The 20,896-nt window shown below is 41.5% G+C and overlaps 1 protein-coding gene across 1 annotated transcript in view; it reads right to left on the bottom strand.

The window, feature by feature from the left end:
- Positions 1–20,896, bottom strand: part of UBE2R2 (ubiquitin conjugating enzyme E2 R2) — a 57,863-nt gene that overhangs the window by 32,106 nt on the left and 4,861 nt on the right. The window lies entirely within an intron of this gene.

The following is a 20,896-nucleotide window of genomic DNA, read 5'->3' on the forward strand; positions in this document are numbered from 1 at the left end:
CATATCTGACCCTTAAAATTACTCCTGTCTGCTCAGCATTATACTGATTTATATCAGTATCTGTTGGCTCTGAGGTAATACAGAATACCCTGCAGATGTCCAAAACTACTTGGCTTTTAACTGTCCCACTAGAAGATGTTTATACCATGCTACTTGAAGCTTAAGGCCAACAAGCTTGCTTTTTTTTAACTCAACAACGCTATCAGACTTCAACAAAGCGGTTCAACAAAATGGCAGCACCTTTCCCTATGCACCAAACCCATGGACAAGAAACATCGCTAGCATTCATTTTAACATTCACACAAGCACTACTACCTTGAACTTGTTAGTTTTAAAGAAAATTCTCACGCTACTCAGACAAATTTCTTGGAAGTACAAAAATAAAACTGCAATCCCCTCAAAAAAACCAAACACTTCTGTGCACCTTAACACATCCACACCCAATGCTTACATTTTAATATGAACATCTCTATTACAAAGATGCTCTGCAATAACAGAGGATCTCTCCTCCCTTGCATAGCAATAGCTAAACAATCATACAAAGATAAGGGAATCCCTTTTAACTCCCATTTTGCATCCACCTATTAGAGTAGATATTCATGACTGTGCTAATAGGACTGCCTTCAGAGCTTTTTAGGAAGCTTAATTATCACCTTTGGCAAGTAGGTCAGCAGAAGCTGGTGCTTTCCAAAACCTACTGGAGAGCAAGACAGCCTACTTACCACTGTCATGTGAATTTAGGAGGGGAAATAAATCAAAGCCATTACTATCCCAGGAAGCAACAGAATCCACATACAGTATTTACATCATCAACTATATATGTTTCTGTTTCAAGTCAGATTTAGAATCAGAGGAAGTAAAAAAAAACCCAACACATTTCTTACCAAGGATTCCCCTCTCCTAAGCAGGGTACCTTCAGCTACAGATTTCTTGATGCTCAGTCTCCTCATCTGTCAGCCACACTGCTGCTGAAGGACTTTCAAGTGCATTAACTGCAGTCCATTATAAATATCACCAACATTAAATAAATGCATTCAAACCAAACTGCGTTTTAGCAGTAAGGTAAGGATGTGTCTCAAAGTCTTCATTCAAGATATTCAATACATCTGGGTGTGTTCAGGTGCACTGAAATATTTTGTAAAAATTAGGGAAGTTAGTATGCTATGCTTTGAAGTTTGGAAAAGTCATCCCCTCTACTACCCAATTACCACTACAAATGGCAAGAGATTTCCTACAAATTCCTGTTACAGAGAAGTACGCAAGTCTTGTTCTGAAGGGTAATGTTCAGTGTTTGCTATGTGAAAAGAGAAGCTCCAAAACCTTTTCTTCAAGGGACTTTTTGACATTACCAATCTTTGAAGTGCTCAGGTGAAAGATAGCTACTTTTCAACATCAGTATTACAGTAAGACAACAAACAACTCATCTGGGTATGAAAACAAGAATATCAGAATGCTTGTAAAGTCATCCCCTGTGTCTCATTTTAAGACAGACAATATTTACAGTAATATACAGCATTGTCAGGAATCCTCAGCCTTCCTAACAGGATGCTTGAGCGCTATACACAAGTAGATGACCTGCATCTACCACAGAAAGCAAAGCAAATAATAGATGCCTGCCTTCGACTGCATCACCAGTCTTCAGCTTCATGTGCTACTAAGTTACATCATATTGATTCTGCTAATCCTTTCCAAATATTGTATACCTCAAACAAACCTGTGAGCAAGTTCGTTAGACACTGACAACCTAGTCAAGAGTCCAAGTGCAAAATGGGAAAAACTTTTAATCTGTTTGTGGCTTCTGCTCTGGTATCTCAAGAACCAGCTGCAGCTGCTTGGTACAGCTTGTGTACTATGGCAAAAATGTCTGCAATCCAGCTCTAATAACTGGCATTTCTATAACTGCTAAGTAGTGTTTATAAAGCAGAGCAGCAGCTCCTCTATAGAATCTGGAGCATGAACTGTACTTGCAGAAGCATAGTATATCTGGGGAGTCAGGGCACTCCCATCACAGAAATGTTTTGGCTAGGTCATCAGACACTTACTACATGATATTTGCAGAGACATCAGTATAAAACCTAGCTCACCTGCACGCAGTAGCATAATGAGGTAAGGGAAAATGTGATGCCAGGGTATCACAAGCTAAACAGATGCTCTTACCTTCCTTGGAACCAAACCACCCTCTGCAACCCTCTGGTCATGCAATTCAAGAAAACTTGCCTAACTTCATTAACACATACAGCCCAGCCCCTCCCCAAAATGTAGGCAAAAAACATCAGCTGGAAGGCTTTTTACCTGGTAGTATTTAGGTTTTGTAATTTCAAAGTCCTAAACAACCCCGGTCACCTCCAACTGAACTATTAGATCCCTAGCTTCTAGAATAGTCTAAACAGCCTAGAATAGTCTAAAATGCAAATTTATTTCAGGTCCTATATGCCATTTTAGTCTGCCACTTCAGGGCTGTGAAGTGTTTATCTGTCTGTACAAAAAGATGCAAAGAAGACACTAAACCAACTATCACACTCCTGAAGTCAGCACTTAAGACTCCTGGGTTCTACTCAGAGGTTGCTTTCAGAAAGCTGACTTTAGCCCGGTATTCTTTTTCAATGTGCTACACAGTCCAAGTGGTACTTAACCAAACTGCTAAAATGCAGAATAAAAAAAGGCTATGAAGGAAACTTAAGACTTGCAAGGTTAGCTGAGAAATTAAGTGATTTTTCTTCCTGCCAACATGAGAGATCAGTACAAAGCTGCACTGTGTATGTTCCATCAAAATGCACTGCACAGACCCCAGGTGAACTTCCAGTGTCAATCTCTGGGGGACAGGCTGCCACTCTACACATTACTTTCAGCATCTCATCTGCATGTGCTGCTAATTGTTTGCAAAAATGCCTATATCCATTTACAGGGGATGACCAAACCATACTTAAAAGCCTTTCTTTTGTTGCTCTTGTTTATCCCCCTCAAAATTACACAATGCAACTTCAGCTGCTTTAAGGTTTTTATTAAAACCTACCACACAGTGCCAGGGACAAAACTGGACAAAAAAACACACACAAAAAAAGTGGACTGAGCAGACATAAGAAATTGTGATTTAGTGTACAAATCTGTATCAGAAGGACAAAAAATTAAAATATGACAGCTTGATTCAAATATCAACTGTTTGGAAGTAGCCTCGCATTAGTACCAAAACCAGATTTAGAGATTCTTTCAAGATGATTTTCCATGTCAGCTTCACTGTGCTGTAGCATAAAGAGCCTGTCAAGAGTGACAAGACATTTTAAAATAACAGAAAATGTTACAGTGAACTCACTGAAGCAAAGCTCAAGAGGTAGTAGACTGTGAGCACAGGTACAGACTAGTTTCAAAGGGAGATTCAAGATGGGGCTTGGACTTCTCAATTGAAGAGTGATATTTCAATTCCAATAAGTATTGCAAAGAACAGGCAGCATCCTTGTAGACTTTGTTACGGTTTTCCTGGAGAAATGATGGTAGAGTCTCCACACTGCTGATAAACTTCTATTGAACTAAGTTCAAAATATCTGTAGAAACCTGAACTTGTGTCTGTACCTTTCACACTAATGAAGATGTCCTCCTCCTTCATCTGTCTTTGAAGAACATCATGTTATCTTCTCAGTATCAAGCTTGCTCACTACTGACATACCTTCCCTCCACACTACAGACATGTGAAGCAGCAGCTATTATGATGTCCACGTAGTACAGTTCTGCTTGTGCACAAATAGCTGCAGTGTACCAACTGCTAAGGGAAACAGCAAAGCATGAGAAGCTCAGTGTCAGAATGGTCCCAGAGCTTGTTAAAAAAAGTGAGGACTAGCAGGTACTGTAAGAGCAGCTAACCAGTTAGACACCGAGCAGGACAGCGCAGGGTCTCAGATGAGCACCACAACAAATGTGTCATCATATTAGGACACAAGTGGCAATCCAAATTACTATGTCAGGTTATTAAGAACTAGATGCATGACAACAGTGCAGGCAGCATTGTCACTGGCATTTGAATCCCCCAAAACTAGAAGTGCATAAGCTGTTGTTTCTTACTTCTTACACTCAACTACAGGTCTGATAAATCCTCGGTATTATAGCTTAAGAAATACCTTAGCATCCAAACACTACAGAAGCCCTAAGCAAGTAAAGAACAAACCAGCACAAGTCACAGCACAGATTTCTCCTTCCACCCCTCCTGGCACCACCATTCGTGCAGACAGCTAACAGACTAGCCAGAAAGTCCCTCATTTTAAACTTAAATGGCTTAATATGGAAGAAGTGACCACTTAAGACTTACTTCTAGAGTTAAGTGTCAACAGTTTAGGACAGGACACACTTAGACCAAGCAGCCACTTTGTTCTTTCAGTAAGAGTGGGACTGCACACACAGGGAAAAAATCCCAACCAGGAGCCTTTGGCTACTGCTGAAATCCTGCACTTATGCCTGCTACCTCTCTTACTAGAAAGCTCATGACAGGGCAATTTTGTATGCTGTCAGTTGTGGGTTTAAGTGTTAATAATCTGTTCGCAATCTGAAAACTGCAGACATGCATGCATACATATACTCTACCAGTACTTTTGTACTCTGGGAATAAAAGACATACCGAGGGTTCTCCTTCCTTTTCCATCCTAATACACATAAATATCTTCACAACTGTAGTGCAGGGGGATGGCAGCAGGCAAAAATAATATAAGCAAGTCAACTTTGTGACTTGCTTGCTTTAGTGATAAAGATAGTCAAGACAGCAATTTTTGACCAGGCTTCGTGATCACCTGATTTACAATGTAGAGTTTAAAATCACTGCTTCAGCAGCACATGTACCACCTCTATGAAGCACAGCATTAAGATCCCGTGCCTAACATTTTGGGAGTGGAAGAAGCCTGCTCTTACAGACTAGTTACAGCAGAAAAATACCCATCACCACTCTTCAGAGTATTCTGGGCTTCCAAGAGAGCTCTAATTTATTTACAAAGCTCAAGCAGTACAATAACCATTTTTGCAGCTTAATCAGTAGCCACAAACCTCTTACTGCATTTGTGAGCTGGGTTAACTTCTCAGGTTTGAAAGCACCCTAGTAAGTCACAGCCTCATTGCACTGGACATTACACAAGCAGTAACACATATCTTGTCCTTAAAATATGCCAAAAGCACTGACTGCCTCCTGGCAAAAGGAGACAATTTTTAAAATATGCTCATTTACTCTCATTATGTAGAGATTAGCCTCATTTGAGCACCAGACTGTTTGCTGCTGAAGTTACTCTGCAATACTTTCAGCTAGCCTCTTCCTTATAGGGCATCATTCAGAGTATCAGTATATGAAATCAGAAAAAGAACTATCAGATTCTGAAACTAATACCGGACCACTAGCTAAAAAGCCAGTTCCAGGTGCTTTTAAAAAAAAAAAAGCACACCAAAACCAGCCAAACAAAAACCTCTGAGTCACTTTGAACTCTGTAGGAAAAAGTACTTTCTCCTGCTAGAAACAAATATACTGGCAGCTTTCCTACAGATCTAGTGTATTTTATGGCTTCAAAGTGTTTCAAAACAAGTATCTCGAAGACATCTACATAATTAACTATTGCTTAGTGTTGCTCAGCAAAGTCACGTCATCTTCTCAAGACAGAAAGCTTGCAGAGAGAGATACAAAGGTTGAATACAGTGGCTGTTTGCAGCCCATATTAACAGCAAGCGGGACAACATTTCAAGCTCAGTTCTGATCTTACCCAGAGGGAAAAAAAAAAAATCGAGGAGTTGGATGCTGGGGAAGTGATCTCAGGAATATCCAAGCAAGACAGACACAGCACAAGATCCTTCGTGTTTGCTGCAATGCTGCCCAACCTTTCAGGGTACTATGTCTGTGGACATCATATTTCATATTTCACAGAGGGCCATTTTACTGGCTGCAGCCATCAGGATTAAAATGCCATTATTCCCCTATCAGCAGAGGAAAAAAAAAGTTCTCAGCAAATCCAAAACAGGGTAATCCATACTACGCTCTAAGCTGTATGTGCTCCAGAGCTCACATTCACTGTACAATCACTTCTGCCCTAGGCATTGCTGCCTGTATTATAGGGCTTTTTAATGGTTCCGCTCTAATCTCCAAGATAAACATACAAGGCAGCATATCTAATTATATTTAAGGTAACACATAGCTCATTTGCTTTAATTTTCATTAGCTTTAAACACAGCTAGCGCAATATCCGATTAATAATCATGGAAGTCTGCATCATTAGTTCATTATCCTTACAGGTCAGTAGTTTAACACAAAAAGCCACAAAAGCAAGATTTTTAATTTGCAAATTAAACACTGGCTGATCTGACATTTTTCTACGTGTTATCACAGGACACTAAAGTTGCTTCCAATGTGAAATTATGTCTTTAAAATCACAGCTTCATCTAAGAGACAACTGACTACAGCAAGCTAATGAGAAAATTTTACTGGAAAAACCTAAGCATAGGCAAAAAAAGTTGGCCAACGACAAAGTGTTTAAGGATGGATTTTAAAGTCATCCTCCTGTTACACTGATTTTCTCCCATGAATACATGACTAGGCACTGAGCACAGAATAGGAACTGGTTAAGGCTACCTCCTTACCCCATACATAACATAAGTGTCCCCCAAAAAGATAAGAATCCTGCACTCTCCAGAAGAGATTAATTAATAGCTTCTTACAAGTAGCTTATCCTTTGGTTTTCAGTGACATGATAAGCATGACAAGTCTGATGCTTGCAAAGTGCACCTCAAGAGTCAGTGCTGACTAGGGATCCACCCTGGGAAACTCAAGGTCTAAACCCATGACTCTCCATGTGTTCTTTCTCAGCAGTGCTTTGTGACCTGCCCGACAGAAGGGACTAGAAAGGAAACACCTTGACATGTCCTGAATATTGAACTCTGGGAATTGTAATACTGAACAAAGTTACATACAGGTATGTGCATCAGGCTGATTCAGGGCCTGAGATCCTGTACATGACCACTTCTACCACACATTTTGTTCAGATGATTGTCCTATTTTCCTCAAAGAAAAAGCTAAATTAGGACACCTTATTCAGTCAGCTGGCGCTAGGGCACTTGGCCCAAAGGCACTTAACTTGCATCCTCCACCTTCTGGGTGGATGCCCTACCCTAAAGGGCATTAAGCACAGCTCTCCAGCTTTCCCCTTGGTGTCAGGCCACTGCCCAAACAGGAATGCAAAGGCCCAGACCAGAAAAAAAAAGGAACCTGACTGCTCAGGGCTTGGAAAAAGCTGTCAGTATTGTAAGTATTTCACACTGGAAAGTGAGCTGATAAACAGGAGCAATCCCTCCTTCCAGCTGAGCACCTCAGGCTACAGAGGCATGTTCCCTCACCACTGGCTGGGTTTCAGCCCTACCCAATTACACAGCCAAGAGCCCAGGAGGCAGAAGTTTCAACAAGGGAAAGATTCCTCAGTATAAACTCAGTCTGATGACTACGTTATGCCCAAAAAACCAGAAGATACGGGCTTAGTCCCTTCAAGATGAAGGGGGAACTGAACCCATCTCCAAGCAGTAAGCCACGGCTGACCAGTACTTTTGGCTGAGAGCCACATATTAAAATTCCTTGCACAAGCCAAGGCCCTGAGGGCACAGTTGTCCCCAAGCAAGAGCTGGCAGAATCCCTCCAAGTCCCACTACAAAACTGGGCACTTAAAATAAGTGGAGCAGCCCTTTACACCACTCTTCTGTACTAAAGTTGTGGACACTTCAGGCACCTCTGTACAATTTTAGTTCTTTACCCTACTTACCACAGAATGCACTAAAACTGTGATAGAGTTACAAGGCAAGATCATATGGGATAAAAATACTGCAACAAAAGCATAGCAGGGATTATTTAAGAAGCCTGTATTACTCCTTAGCTTTAAGTAAAACTTTGACCTTGAACAACTAAACTTGCCTAGAACAAATGCATCTGAGAAAGGAAGAACAAGGATCAAAATCACAAAGTGAAGGCCTCTCCAGTAGTCTAGCAAAGCTAAACAACCTCCAGATCTGACAACCAAAATGTCTGAACACCAGCTACCATTCCTCCTTTATCATAACCAGGTGTAAACAGAGCATGGTTAAACTCAAAGCAGCAGAATGGGATCCAGCAATGCAACTCACAAGTTAGCATGAAAAAGGGACACAGATGCTTTTTCTTTGTGAATGTGAATCTTCCTACAAAATACTCCATACCTTGGGAAGGAGGCCATCAAGAACTCTTAAAAGGCCTGTCATGTCAAATGGGAACACAAGAGCTTTGAAGACAAGCTTAGGAAAAGATCCAAACTCAGGCCTGGCAATCAGGCAGGCCTGGCAATCAGGCTGATGGGAGTATCCGTATTACCAACAAAAAAGCCTAACAGGTCAGCACAAACAAAATTCCAAAGGTTTGATCAAGAGTTAAGCAATACAAAACCCACCTGTATTTTGCTAATTATTGCTAAGCAACATTAAGGCCAACAGTTTAGTAGAATTCAAAAGGGATTAGGCATTATATTGGTAATAAGAACTTCCACAATTACATTAGCTAGGCTAAAACAGTTTATAAAAGCATTAAAGGAGTACCAAGCCTTTTGGCATGAGTCAGCCACTATATTATAGACAATTTGTTCCTTCTGATTATTTTGCTTTGTGTAGAGCAGTACAAACCATGCCCATTGTTCTAGCAACTGTTAGCTAAACTGCAGCAAGGATCAGTCTACAAAAATAAAAATCAAACTAGATTTCACTTGCTCAGGTTCAAGCTTCTCTAGTGAGCTTGTTCCACTGTATATTACGTTTACCTTGGAATAAAAGCAACTCAGACTAAACTTTAGCTAATCTGTATTCACAAATGCTTGCAACACATTAAACTAGAATTGAGACATTTCAGTCACAGAAGTTGATGTGGCTCACCCTCAAAACCAGATCATCACAATAAAACACCTAAGTAAGCACTTTTCTACTGATTTCAGTAACCAGCTACTACCTGAAGCTGGGGGGGGTGTGGGGTGTGGTGGTGGTGTCGTCTCTAACCAGGGTTGACTTGTCCTGTCTTAAAACAGATTGATCAGAGAATCAAGATCCTTCTCCATTCAGAAGAAGGTTTGTCACTGGTAGTAGGACTACTCACTCAGTTCGGAAGAGTTTAACCACTTTTCATGCCTGTGACTCCCAGGATTTTGGCCAGTGCCAGTCTGTTAAGACTGCTTAAAGATGTGCAGAAACCAAATATTTTTAGCTGTCTACCTTCCTTGCACCTACAAAAAGCAGCTTAATCTGCTATTCTCCTTGTTTTGGCTGGGATAGAGTTAATTTTCTTAACAGTAACTAGTATGGAGCTATGTCTTTGATTTGTGCTGAGAACAGTGTGGGTAACACAGGGATGTTTTAGTCATTGCTGAGCAGCACTTACACTATGTCAAGACCTTTTCTGCCTCTCATCCCACCCTACCAGCGAGGAACTGGGGGTGCAGGAGTTGGGAGGGGGCACGACGGGGGCAGCTGACCCCAACCGGCCAAAGGGATATTCCATACCACAGAACATCACACTCAGCATGTAAAACTGGGAGAAGAACAAGGGAGGACATCGGGCATTATGGCATTTTTATTCCCAAGTAACCATTACATGTGATGGAGCCCGGCTGTCCTGGGGATGGCTGAACACCTGCCTGCCCATGGGAAGTGGTGAATGAATTCCTTGGTTTGCTTTGCTTGGTGCACGGCTTTTGCTTTACCTACATAAACTGCCTGTATCTCAACCCATGAGTATTCTCACTTTCATCTTTCCAGTTCTCTCTCTCATCCCACTGTGGGGGGAGTAAGCAAGCAGCTGTGTGGGGCTGAAGTTGCCAGCTGGGTTAAGCCATGACAGTCCCTCTTCCAGGAAAGCAGGACTCCACCGTGCCTAATGGTTACTTGGGAAGACAGATGCCATCACTCTGAACATTTCCCCCTTCCTGCTTCTTCCCCTACCTCTATATGCTGAGCATGATATCCTATGGTCTAGAATATTCCTTTGGCCAGTTGGGGTCAGTTGTCCCAGCTGTGCCCCTTCCCAACTTCTTGTGCCCCCCCCCCCCCCCCCCCCAGCCTGCTCACTGGTGGGGTGGGGAGGGAGGCAGAAAAGGCCTTGCTGCTGTGTAAGCGCTGCTCAGCAATGACTAAAACATCCCTGTGTTACCCACACTGCTCTCAGCACAAATCCAAAACACAGTCCCATACCAGCTACTGTGAAGAAAATTAACTCTATCCCAGCCAAAACCAGCACAGCCATTATCCTCATGAAATGGCAGAGGATTCAGACAAAGGAGCTTCATTACCAAGTCATCTCCGGCTGAAGTGTCAGCTACCATATGCTTTCTTCAGAAAACCCAGACTACTCACGTGCCTAGTTTACAAAGCTCCCTATATCAAGCTTTACTTTTCCAAAAAGGCATGGTACAATCAAAACAACCCTCTTGTCACTTTTAGCTGTTAAAATAATGAAAGTAGACAGATAAAGATTAGCAGATCCAAACAGCAGAGCAGCCCACTACAAGTACAGAATTCAAAGAGTTTATGTCACGTGATCCAGGTTTCATCCCATACTCCCCCACTCTTTAAATATTCTTTGCCCACAATAGGAAATAATTTTTAAAGTCTACCACTCCACTCCCAGGGGTGATTTGTGTACCTTAATCTGTTGAACAGTGTCGGATGAAGTTTCAGAAGTCTTGAGAAGTCTCTAGTCCTATATCTGACATTAGCACTTCTAGTGTAAGAACACCTTGAAAGGTCAGAGGGAGATGCACAAAAGGTTAAAAGCTTAAAAACCAGAAAGGGGGATTATTATTTTTTTGCATTGCTCCTTCACAAAAGCTACTCATGAGTAAAAAACTACCATCAGTATCTGCAGTACACCAGCAACTGCAATTTTTTACTTACATTTCAGTACTGCAGAAACTCATGTCACTCGCCAAGGAAAACTTCCCTCTAATTTGGCAAGGCTTCAGAAGTCCAATCAACTATTAACTGTAGCGCAGGCTTGAAGTGCTAGTAGAGAAAGTTAGAAGAGATTTTTGCCCATGCTAAAAACACATGGCTAAGCAAAAATATCTGGTCAAATGATCAAAGCTTTCAATGAAATAACCAGAGGACCAAACTGAATCTGCATCACAAGAACATCAAACCTGCCTGTTATCCAGACCACTACCAGTAGAGCCAAGTAGCTTTTAAACATGCCGGTAAAAAAACCCAGCCCCCCATATGGGAGTGACTGTTCCTGTATCTGTAGGGTAGGATTTTTCCTAGGGAATAAAAGGAAAAAATGTGATACATAATTGATCCTATCACCAGTTTTCACTGCTTACTGCACTTTGCAGCAAGTAGCAGCTTATGAGTTTTCCACTTCCATTTCAAGGAAGCTTTTGACTACAACTTTTCACAAGTTACTACACAAAGAGAAGCTCAGAAAACAGCTATTAAATGAGAGGCAGAAAGCATACACACTTAGTCTTCTGTAACTTCTCTGAGCACCTGGTGTTCTGCTTAAGATTCAGTGCCTGTAGAAATACCTGTCATAGCTGGCAGTTACAAACATGCTTGTGGCAGCAGGAAACAATTGGCTCAAACTCCGCTTGTTTTATTTGGTTGGGATTTCTCTGAGGTTTGCTTTTTGTGCCAACATGAAAGAGAATTAAGTGCTCCATAAGGAAAGTAAAAGATTAAAACTTACAAGTTTTACCTGCAGAACCACAGAACAGCATGTGCAATCATGATCAGCAAAACACACATGGTAAGATGTCTCAGTTTCTCACCCAAGCACTGCAAGGACCCAAAACAATCCCTGACACAGCTGCAGCTTCTGCAGTTTAACTCTCACATGGAACACAATTCTCATACTTACACCTGCTTGCATGCAGGGTTTATTTTGCATTCTGTTTTGCTGCAACATTTGTATGCCTACATCAAACAGTGGAGCTGCAAAATGAAGCATGCCAGTAGTACCTGAATACACCACATTCATCAGCCACTTTTTTGGGGAATGAATATACCCCGGGAGGTAAGTGTTTCTGCAAGATCTTGCTTCATGTAGCAAGAGGGCAGCCAGACACACTGTCATCACAAGAGAACCACCATCAGGGTTGCATCGCTCCTGGTTCTTCTGTCAACCCATCATCATTTCTCAATCTTAACATTTGCCAGCTATTTTCCTAGAGATATTTAAGTGACTGCAGTTGCCAAGACAACCACTTCATCAACACCAGCACCTCAGCTCATCTATCTTGGGCTTCCCTTCTGTTCACCATGACTTCTAGGAAATCAGCTGCCAGAAACAGTCATTTTGGAATCCGGCTTTTTCTCTTTTTTTAAGCTTTAAGTAGCCTTTGAGATCTTCTGTCCTAAGAATTGCAAGTTCCTTTCATAGAAATAGATTTGTTATAATTATACCCTTAGAAGTGAGGTTTTCTGTAAAGCTGGAAGTAGTTTGATAGCTTAAATTCCAAGGCACTGAGGCAATGAAGAGGAAGATGCAATCACAGAGGTATATATCCAAACCAGGTTTGCGCACGCCTATGCTGTCACTTTGAGTAACTCACTGAAGTCTCCTATTTTGTTTTCTGTTACTAAGAGAAGCAGTCAGTGACTCAGTATTTCTTATAATACTTATGAAACTAAGCTAGGCCTTGAAATGCACACCCATGTACGTGTCTTTAAAAAAAAAAATCACAGAACCTCCACAAAGAAATTAATAAGTGGATAATCCCCCTAGCTATACGCATGTTTTCACTAAGTGAGGCTTAAGCTGTCAGACTCTACTGCTGCAGCAGCCACAAAACCTGGTAGCCAATTCAGCTGAACTCTGCAAGCAGCTGAGTACTCATAAGATGCAATACAGTTTCTAGGAGCTTCACAGCAGTAAAAGTAGGGAAATATGACACTGCACTCCCCTTCCCCCAATCCATGTATTTAGACCCAAAAAAGGAGGCATCACAAGAGCTTTGATCAGAATTTACATCTTCCAAAATATGGGATAACCCAACCAAACCCAGCGTAACTGTTTGTTAAGTTCTACTACTAAAGCTACCAGTGTCTTTGTACCATCAGCGTTTGAAGCTATATGAAAGCAGCTTCCCAAGTTTGTGTCTTCAAGGTCCTCACTGCTGTGACTTACAGATTTACAGCTGCAACTGGACTAGCTTTGCATCCATTAGCACAGATACTGGTAGCAGCCTAACCATGGCAACATGGGATTAAGCACAGGCTGAAAAAACAAGTCATAAGCTGGGTCAATTCACAACTGGTGTTAAATATCTTTCTGTTGCTACCAGACCACTACCGCGCTTGAGACAGGCCCGAATGTGCCATTGCTGCAATGCAGGCATACTTAAACACTATAAAATGATCTCAACGGTTTAGTACTGTGAACGTTGGTGGTTTGCCATGGTTGACACAGTGTCATTGGAGAAAGCCCTGAGTATTCCTTTCACTGTACCTATTAATACAAGGTTAACAAAACTAGAGTAGGAAAAGACTATATTCTGCCTGAATCTCAGACTCTACATGGCAAACGCATTAAGCTGTGACCAAACATTATTTCAGCAAGTAAGTGTTATACAATGGCATTTATCAATGCATTTATAATTAAAGCAAAGCAGCCTCTGGCAGTCAGAAACATCAGCTTTCCTTATAAAAGGAAGGTACCTGTAGGTCAGTTGTGCTGTAGTTTTCTATTTAAAGTGCTTGCTAAGTGTAGAATTTGGCTTTCTGCCCATGTGTTTTAAGCTCAGTGGTGTGGCATAGCCTCAGTAATTGCACTTTGGGTGGCAAGCATAACAGAACTCTGAGGCATGTCAGTAAAATACTTTAAACCTCTGTCTTAACTTACTAGAACCAAATCTTGCCCTGCAAATGCACCAGCTCCACAAAGCACCACACCAGGTTGTCTCCCTGGCCATGCTACAGAGCTGTGAGCCGTTTCATACTTCCACATTTGACATCAAATCCTACATGCCAGTTTCACTATGCTGAGAGGCTTTATTTTGAGCCTAATCTTCAAAGCACAGGAGAGAAGACAGGGGCCGGCTGTAGTAGAAGGGTACAAGGAGCAGTTAAGACAGTACAAGAAAGAAATCCCAGAGATGGGAGGTAAAAAAGCTGGGTATCTCTGAAATCAGTGCAGACCCCTCTGACATTTCAAATGATGAGACAGCCACGGCATAGCTTTGCCTCCTCCAATGAGGAGTTTGCCCAGATTCTCCCCAATATGTTCTTTCCGAGGATTATTTGTGAAGCCTGCATAGCACACCTCTCCCCCAGTAAGCCTACATACCCAGGCCTTGACTTGATGGCTTTCTGTTCAACACCCAGAACGTCCCCCTCCTCCCCTTCAGGTTAAGAGTTACACAACTCCAGCTTTACTTTTTGCTCTTGGAGAATTGCTGCAGCTGCCTCACGGACAAAGTCTGTACAGAGGAGTGTGGCTTGTCAGTACATCAGGATCTGTACTAGGGCGCTTCAGGAAACTGCTCAGGTTCTTATTTTGAAAACCCAGGAATAAGCAGAAGTTCTTATTCCAAAAATCTCTTTGCATTCGTGCTTAACCAGCCTGAAAGCCAGTCACTTGACAATTTCTTCAGCTATTCTGAATATAAATATTGTACTTGTAAACATACAAGTTGAACTTGTTTTGGAAGAAAGCTTTCCCATGTGCTATTTATAAAAAGCAAAATGATTTTACCTACAGATTTAGTCAACTATGCTATTATAAGATATATCCATTTTACATAAAAATGTTAATTTATCCAGGGTCATGAATACAAACCGTTATAGATACAAGACTTCTAGTTGCTATCCTATTCACTAAATTACTTACTGCTGTCAAAGAACATTTTGACCCTACCTTACATTCAAAGCTGTACAAAGCCTCCATACTTTTACGTGACTCTTCCAATCCTAGCCCCATGTCCTTCAGATGAACGCCTCTTACATTCACCAACAGATCTAGAACAATGCATTGTATTGGCTCTCTCATCCTGTTTGCATAGCATCCACAGACTATTCTCGACAAGTGCCATGCTTCACCCACACAAAGGGCCTAACAGATGATGAATTCTGGCTTGTACATCCCTTTCACCCAGTCTAACATCAGATCGTAGCAATTCACATTTAAAGTAAATGTGACACAGCAATATTTAATAGCTTTACCAAACAAAGCTCAACTAAACATGTACCAAAGAAAGCTTGTTGCCTCCTACCTAGCAGGAGACTGTTTAGGTGGCCATAGAAGCACCAAGTAACAGACACAAACCTTTCTTTTAGGAAGCTGACTTCCCATAACCCTCTCATTTCAAGTTGACATCGTCTAGATATTAATCTGCACATTACGATCTAAATTCAATGCACCAACCAACCATTAACAGTAGGCTTTAGGCTCAGTCTAAATTTTGTCATCCTCAGTTTTTCTGCATTACTACAGCTGCACAAGTTATGTATCACATAATAGCAGTCTAACAAAACTGAAGTCCTTTCTGAGAATTGGGCATCTCCTTCCTGCTGCCATCATTATGGTAATCTGCCATAAAACACCTCCTTCATAGTGTTGTTTTGGGTTTTTTTTAATTAGAAGGAGATTTAGAATAGAGTTTAGATGACAACAATGCAAACCCCACTATCTATACAGAGTTTATTCCAGGAAACATACTGTATCTATTCTTTCTTTACAGAAGTCACTGCTCTATACTTAATAAGAGAAGGGAAGAAAAACGCCAAAACTTACACCCCCACCTATGAACTAATGCACACTGAGCAAAACATCTAGGAGATCACAAATAAATTGGTGCATGCAAGAGTTAAAGATACAACAGAACTGATGCAGATGCGAACACCTGAAAAGTTTTTCTGTCAACTAGTCTCTAATCAGAGCTTTGCCACATTTGCTGAACTGTAACTCACAGGCTCACCATCAAGCTTACTTTTGTTTTAATAGCAGAAACTAGCCATCTTAGAAGTAGGCAAGTAAAAAATACTTCACTATTCTCTTGGAAATAGGTGAAAGTCATCCATGTGCTCAGCAAACTGATAGCTGCCGAGAAGAAGATGAAACGGAACAAGACTGAGACACCAGGAACTCTAATCTGGTCACACACGGTGACCTTCTATCAGCTTTCAGTCACATCCCAAAGTACAGTTGGTCCAGTATAGGAAAAAAGATGAAGGGAGACACCTGAGACAGTCTTGGATTCCCAGAGAACAAAGAGGCAGATGAAGAGGACTGGCAGCATCACGATGACAGGCCTCTTGTGGCCAAGCATACTAGGACCTTCCTCCTTGCCTCTGCCACTGCACAGAGCTGACCCCATAGTATGTGGCACTACGAACCCAGACAGCAGGCAAGATCTCAGATATGGTGCATGCGCCCAAGAATGCTGAAAATAAGGCCATGTGACATTCCATTGCACGCCCGTGAGGCCTGGGAACAGGTAGTGCCATGCTTTGGGATTTATACCCACTACCCTCACCCCAACCTGACCTGATCTACCACTCAGCCTCACACCTACAACTGCCATCAGGAAGCTCTCTGGCTAAGGCAGGCAGCACATACCTACAGCAGCCAGCCTAGCTGGGGTCTCCATGGACATTACCATTAAGCAGCATGGCTTTTCACAGCTTTTGTTTATTGCCAGCCTGTTACTGAATTGCCCCTTGGAGGCAAAATCCGGTCCCTGGTTGAAGAGCCCAAGCATAAGCATATCACTCACACCAGAGACACGATCCAAAGTAGACAATATTTAGTAGGCATGGGATAAGCCTGTAAATTGGATGAGAATTAACAATGATTTGCCCAAGTTTAACATTAAGCAGGCTGCTTCAAATCAGTGAAATCAGAATACCACCTCTGACAGCACCAGAAGACAGACTTATTCCATAACATCCAGAAGAAAATGTCCAAGACCAGCAGCTTTCTAACCCCATCTCTCCTTAGCAGCAGCCAATACAACTATGATCTCTTTCCAACTGGAGTATAGCCATGGATGATATGGGTTCAAGACCACAAACTCTGCTATTATTGCCATTTAAAATAAACCTCCAGAGTGACATGCCATGATGACCCTGCCAAGGCTGGCCTTTAGCTCCTGATGAGTCTGCCCATAAGCCTCTGAAAGTCAAAACAAACTTCATTGTCAACAAATTTTCAGAAGTAATCCAGCTGATTCCAGAACGTTGAAGTCCCAATGTTCACAGCCTCCGTGAAGTCTACCCCACCTATCCAGCTTCCCCCAGGGGTGCTGCTATTGCTGTATTTCAGGCCAAAGCCAGCCAAGCTTCTTCTAAACAAATAAAAGACTTGCTACCGGGGGGGGGCGAGAAATCAGTTAAATTTCACAGAAAGCATATTAGTTAAATTCTGAAGCGCATAAGCTTTCAGGTTTCTGGCAGAACTGAGAAATGGAAATCATTCCATATGCTGGTCTCAAAACTTTCATTTTTATATGCTCTGATGGAGATCATACAGCAATATAAAATGCCTGGTTTCATTTAGAAGTTCTTTCAAAAAAAGTGACAACAGGTCCTCTAAAGAGAATTGTTTAAACATGACTGTGGCTGTCTCAAGAAACAGCCACTTGACACAGAAAATTATACAAGAGAAGAAACATTACCATCATCCACTGAATTTAAACCGAATTTTCAACAAGAGTTGAGCCTCGATGCCAAAAAAAGTGAGGTCTGGCAGAGATCTCACTGAACTGGCAGTATCATTAAGAACAGACAAGGCCTTTTCTTTCCACCTTAACTGAAAAGAGCCACGAACCTTCATCTGAAACATCTGGGTATGGGCATCTTGTTACCACATGAATGACAAATTAGAAGGGATTTAGATAATGGCTAGAAAGACACTTAAAAGGTACAGAAAAGACATCAGCCTCTCAAGTTATACTGCTTGACGCCCCACTGAAAGGCATTCAGCTACTAAGTGTGGGTACAGTTACTATCCTGCAAGAGAAGTGATTGGGAGCACTCAGATGAAATTTGGTTTTCTTCAATACATTATAAGAATCCCATTCTTTTAATAAAGGTGATGCTTTTACAGATAGTTGTTCTAGACAAGATAAGCAAACACTTGCACACCAGTGTAGTTTACATCCATGAATTAGAGGCTTATAGGAGCAAACTTTATGCAAGAACAAATGAGTTTTCATGGAGTACTGTAAGTCAAAGCTACCCAACTGCATGGCTTTTGTTTTGATATGACCAAAGACGGTGCTGCAAAAGTGTTATTTCAGCCTTTGCCTAGATCTAACAGCAGAAGGTTTCTAGCTTTGGAGATGTCTCAGGATTAACTTAAAACCAAGATTTTTTTGCACAATGGACAAGTGTCTGTCATACAAGAATTGACCCAAGTGGCACAACTGGCTAAACGCTGGTTCTTAACACTGTTCCAATAGTCTGGCAAAGAGTTTTGCATCTTAACCCCTCCAAACATTTTGCTACCATGAACATTAAAAAGCGTCTTTTAAATACTTTAACTAAGATACATATTTTAACTTGGGGAAAGAGTCTCACAACTATTGCAAATGCGTCCCTACTACTATCAGCCTAAGTTGCATCTCCCAAGCAAAAACCCTTTACCTGAATTTCTAAGTTACTTGTGTAATTTTAAGACAATAAAACAGATCAATGGGAACACATCATGTCATGCTTTTAATACTAAAACCTTAAGGAGTAAGAAACAGCCTGTCTGCCAGGCAGCCTTCTCTTTGTTAATCACAAATACTGTGATATCTGCAAGTGTCACCCACTTAAGACAGCCCTTTTATGTTCCCCTTGTTCTTCAGGTGATTGCTTTAATTAAAAACCCAAATATCCAGGAAGCCTTAAGGTCACATTTCTTCAAGTCAAGCAAGATTCCAAAATATCCTACATGCACCCCAACTCAGTAGCTTTATAATTTCTTCTATTTGTAGACAACTTTGGGCAAATATTTATGCATTTTAAATGTTACAGGAAGTGTGGAGATAGGCAATCAATCAATTAGGCTCATCTTGGCTACTAGTGCTTCAGGGGAGGGCACACAATGCCAAAGTTATTACTATTAAACTGGTCTGGTGAGATGAGACATTCTCAGTAGGTCACTACCACAAAAGCTTAGTAAGATTAACTGCAATTCCTCTAACTCATAATGCTGGATAAAACACTAAGGTTTTAAAAATGAAGTAGCACTCTGGAAATAGCAAGCTAATTTTGTGCACACCTGTATGCGTATGCACACATCTGATCATGCACAGCCCAAATTACAAGAGGACCTGCTACATTATGAGTCACATAACCTCTAGTGCAGCCACATGGCAGTCTATCTGCAACTGCTGCTACATTTCCAACTTTTAACACAGTTACACTTCAGTTCAACACAAAATCTCAACCATTTAGTCTATCCTCTTCATTACCATGAACACCTGCTGATGACCATAAACTACACAGCCAAACTGCATGTCAAAGATCAGAGTTAAGGTTCTGCAACCTTTTTTTCCTGGCATTTCCTACCCTCTAGATACAAGATGAGCACCATGCAGTAAACCTGAAGTGCTATTAAAGAGAAGATACCCCATGTGAATATATCACTGTGTGAAACAGCAGGCAGCATAAGCGCTACTTCAGAAACATCAACGTAAAAACATGTTTTAGCTTTTGAGAAGTTACAGATGTGGTCCCACACTCAGACACTGGCATAACATCACTGCAATACTGGAGATACTAATGGATTTACACAAAAAAAAAAATCAGAAAAAACACCCTTCTAACGCCATAGAGTCAAAATCTTCTGCTAATTCCTATAACGTGAGACAGTACTAAAGCTAACTACACACTTCTAGTTACTACCTCCTGAACAGACAGGCAAGAAATTTCAAGAGGCACAGTTCTTTGCATTGTTATTCAAGACAAAAATTCACATTGTATTTCACCTTATGCAAGGATCATTCTGTGCAAACCCATGTAAAAAAAGCCAAACAATGGAAAAATTATGTAAAGTGAGAGCACTGTGCTTCCAAACAGAAAGCTTTCCATTTTCACTCTAATGGCAGAGGTGGACTGTGCTACAGTTCTCCTGTTGCCATACAAGAGAACCTAACTGCACATGATCTTGTATTTTCGGGCAGTATCAGAACTGGAAATCACTACTGTGCTTCTTGGCATACACAATAACCCTACCCAGATCAGAAGAGCCCGAGGGAAAGAAAGAAAGGACTGGGAGCTGGCAGCCACCATTACCTTGCCTGTTTCATCCTGAGGACAGACTGCTGTCCGAGAGAGCCTACAGGCTGGGTGTGTTGTCTGGGGGGTTCTGTGGCACCCAAAGATGTAGCCATCCAAAATGCTCTATGCAACAGCAGAGTGAGGGTCAGTCAGGTACTCCCCAGGCCTGACAGAGATCATAACCACGCTTATGATCAGTGAATCAAAGTCTGAAGGTTCCTTGCCTCCCTGCCTGCAGACAGCTTAGCGGCTCTTTTGCTTTGGAGACAGCCTGCTCTGAACGGGGGCTCTTAAGACCCAGAGCAAGCAACTCCAAGCCCTATTCACCCACAGTTTTGCATCAAACCTCTGCTTATTGGCATCAATGATACCTAAAGGCAATAAAAATAGAAGATTAAGTACACTGAGCAACAAGCTGTGTAGCATCTTGCATTGCAGAGGCCTGCAGAAGGCAGCCTTTGTGCTGAGAGTACTACACATTTTTTCCTTGGCACCAAGGCATATTTTTATGGAGTTAAAACAGATAATTCTGAGTGCTTAAGAAACTTCTATTTGCTTAATTTTAAGCTTTCTGGGAAGTAGCCTACAATACCAAACTTTTAAACACAGTGCTCGTTCTTGCCATCAGTTATCCAAAAGTTCCATATTGATTTTCTGCTCTGAAAAAAAAATAATCCCATAT

The sequence above is a fragment of the Falco rusticolus genome, chromosome Z, assembly GCF_015220075.1.
Source record: "Falco rusticolus isolate bFalRus1 chromosome Z, bFalRus1.pri, whole genome shotgun sequence".
NCBI lineage: Eukaryota > Metazoa > Chordata > Aves > Falconiformes > Falconidae > Falco > Falco rusticolus.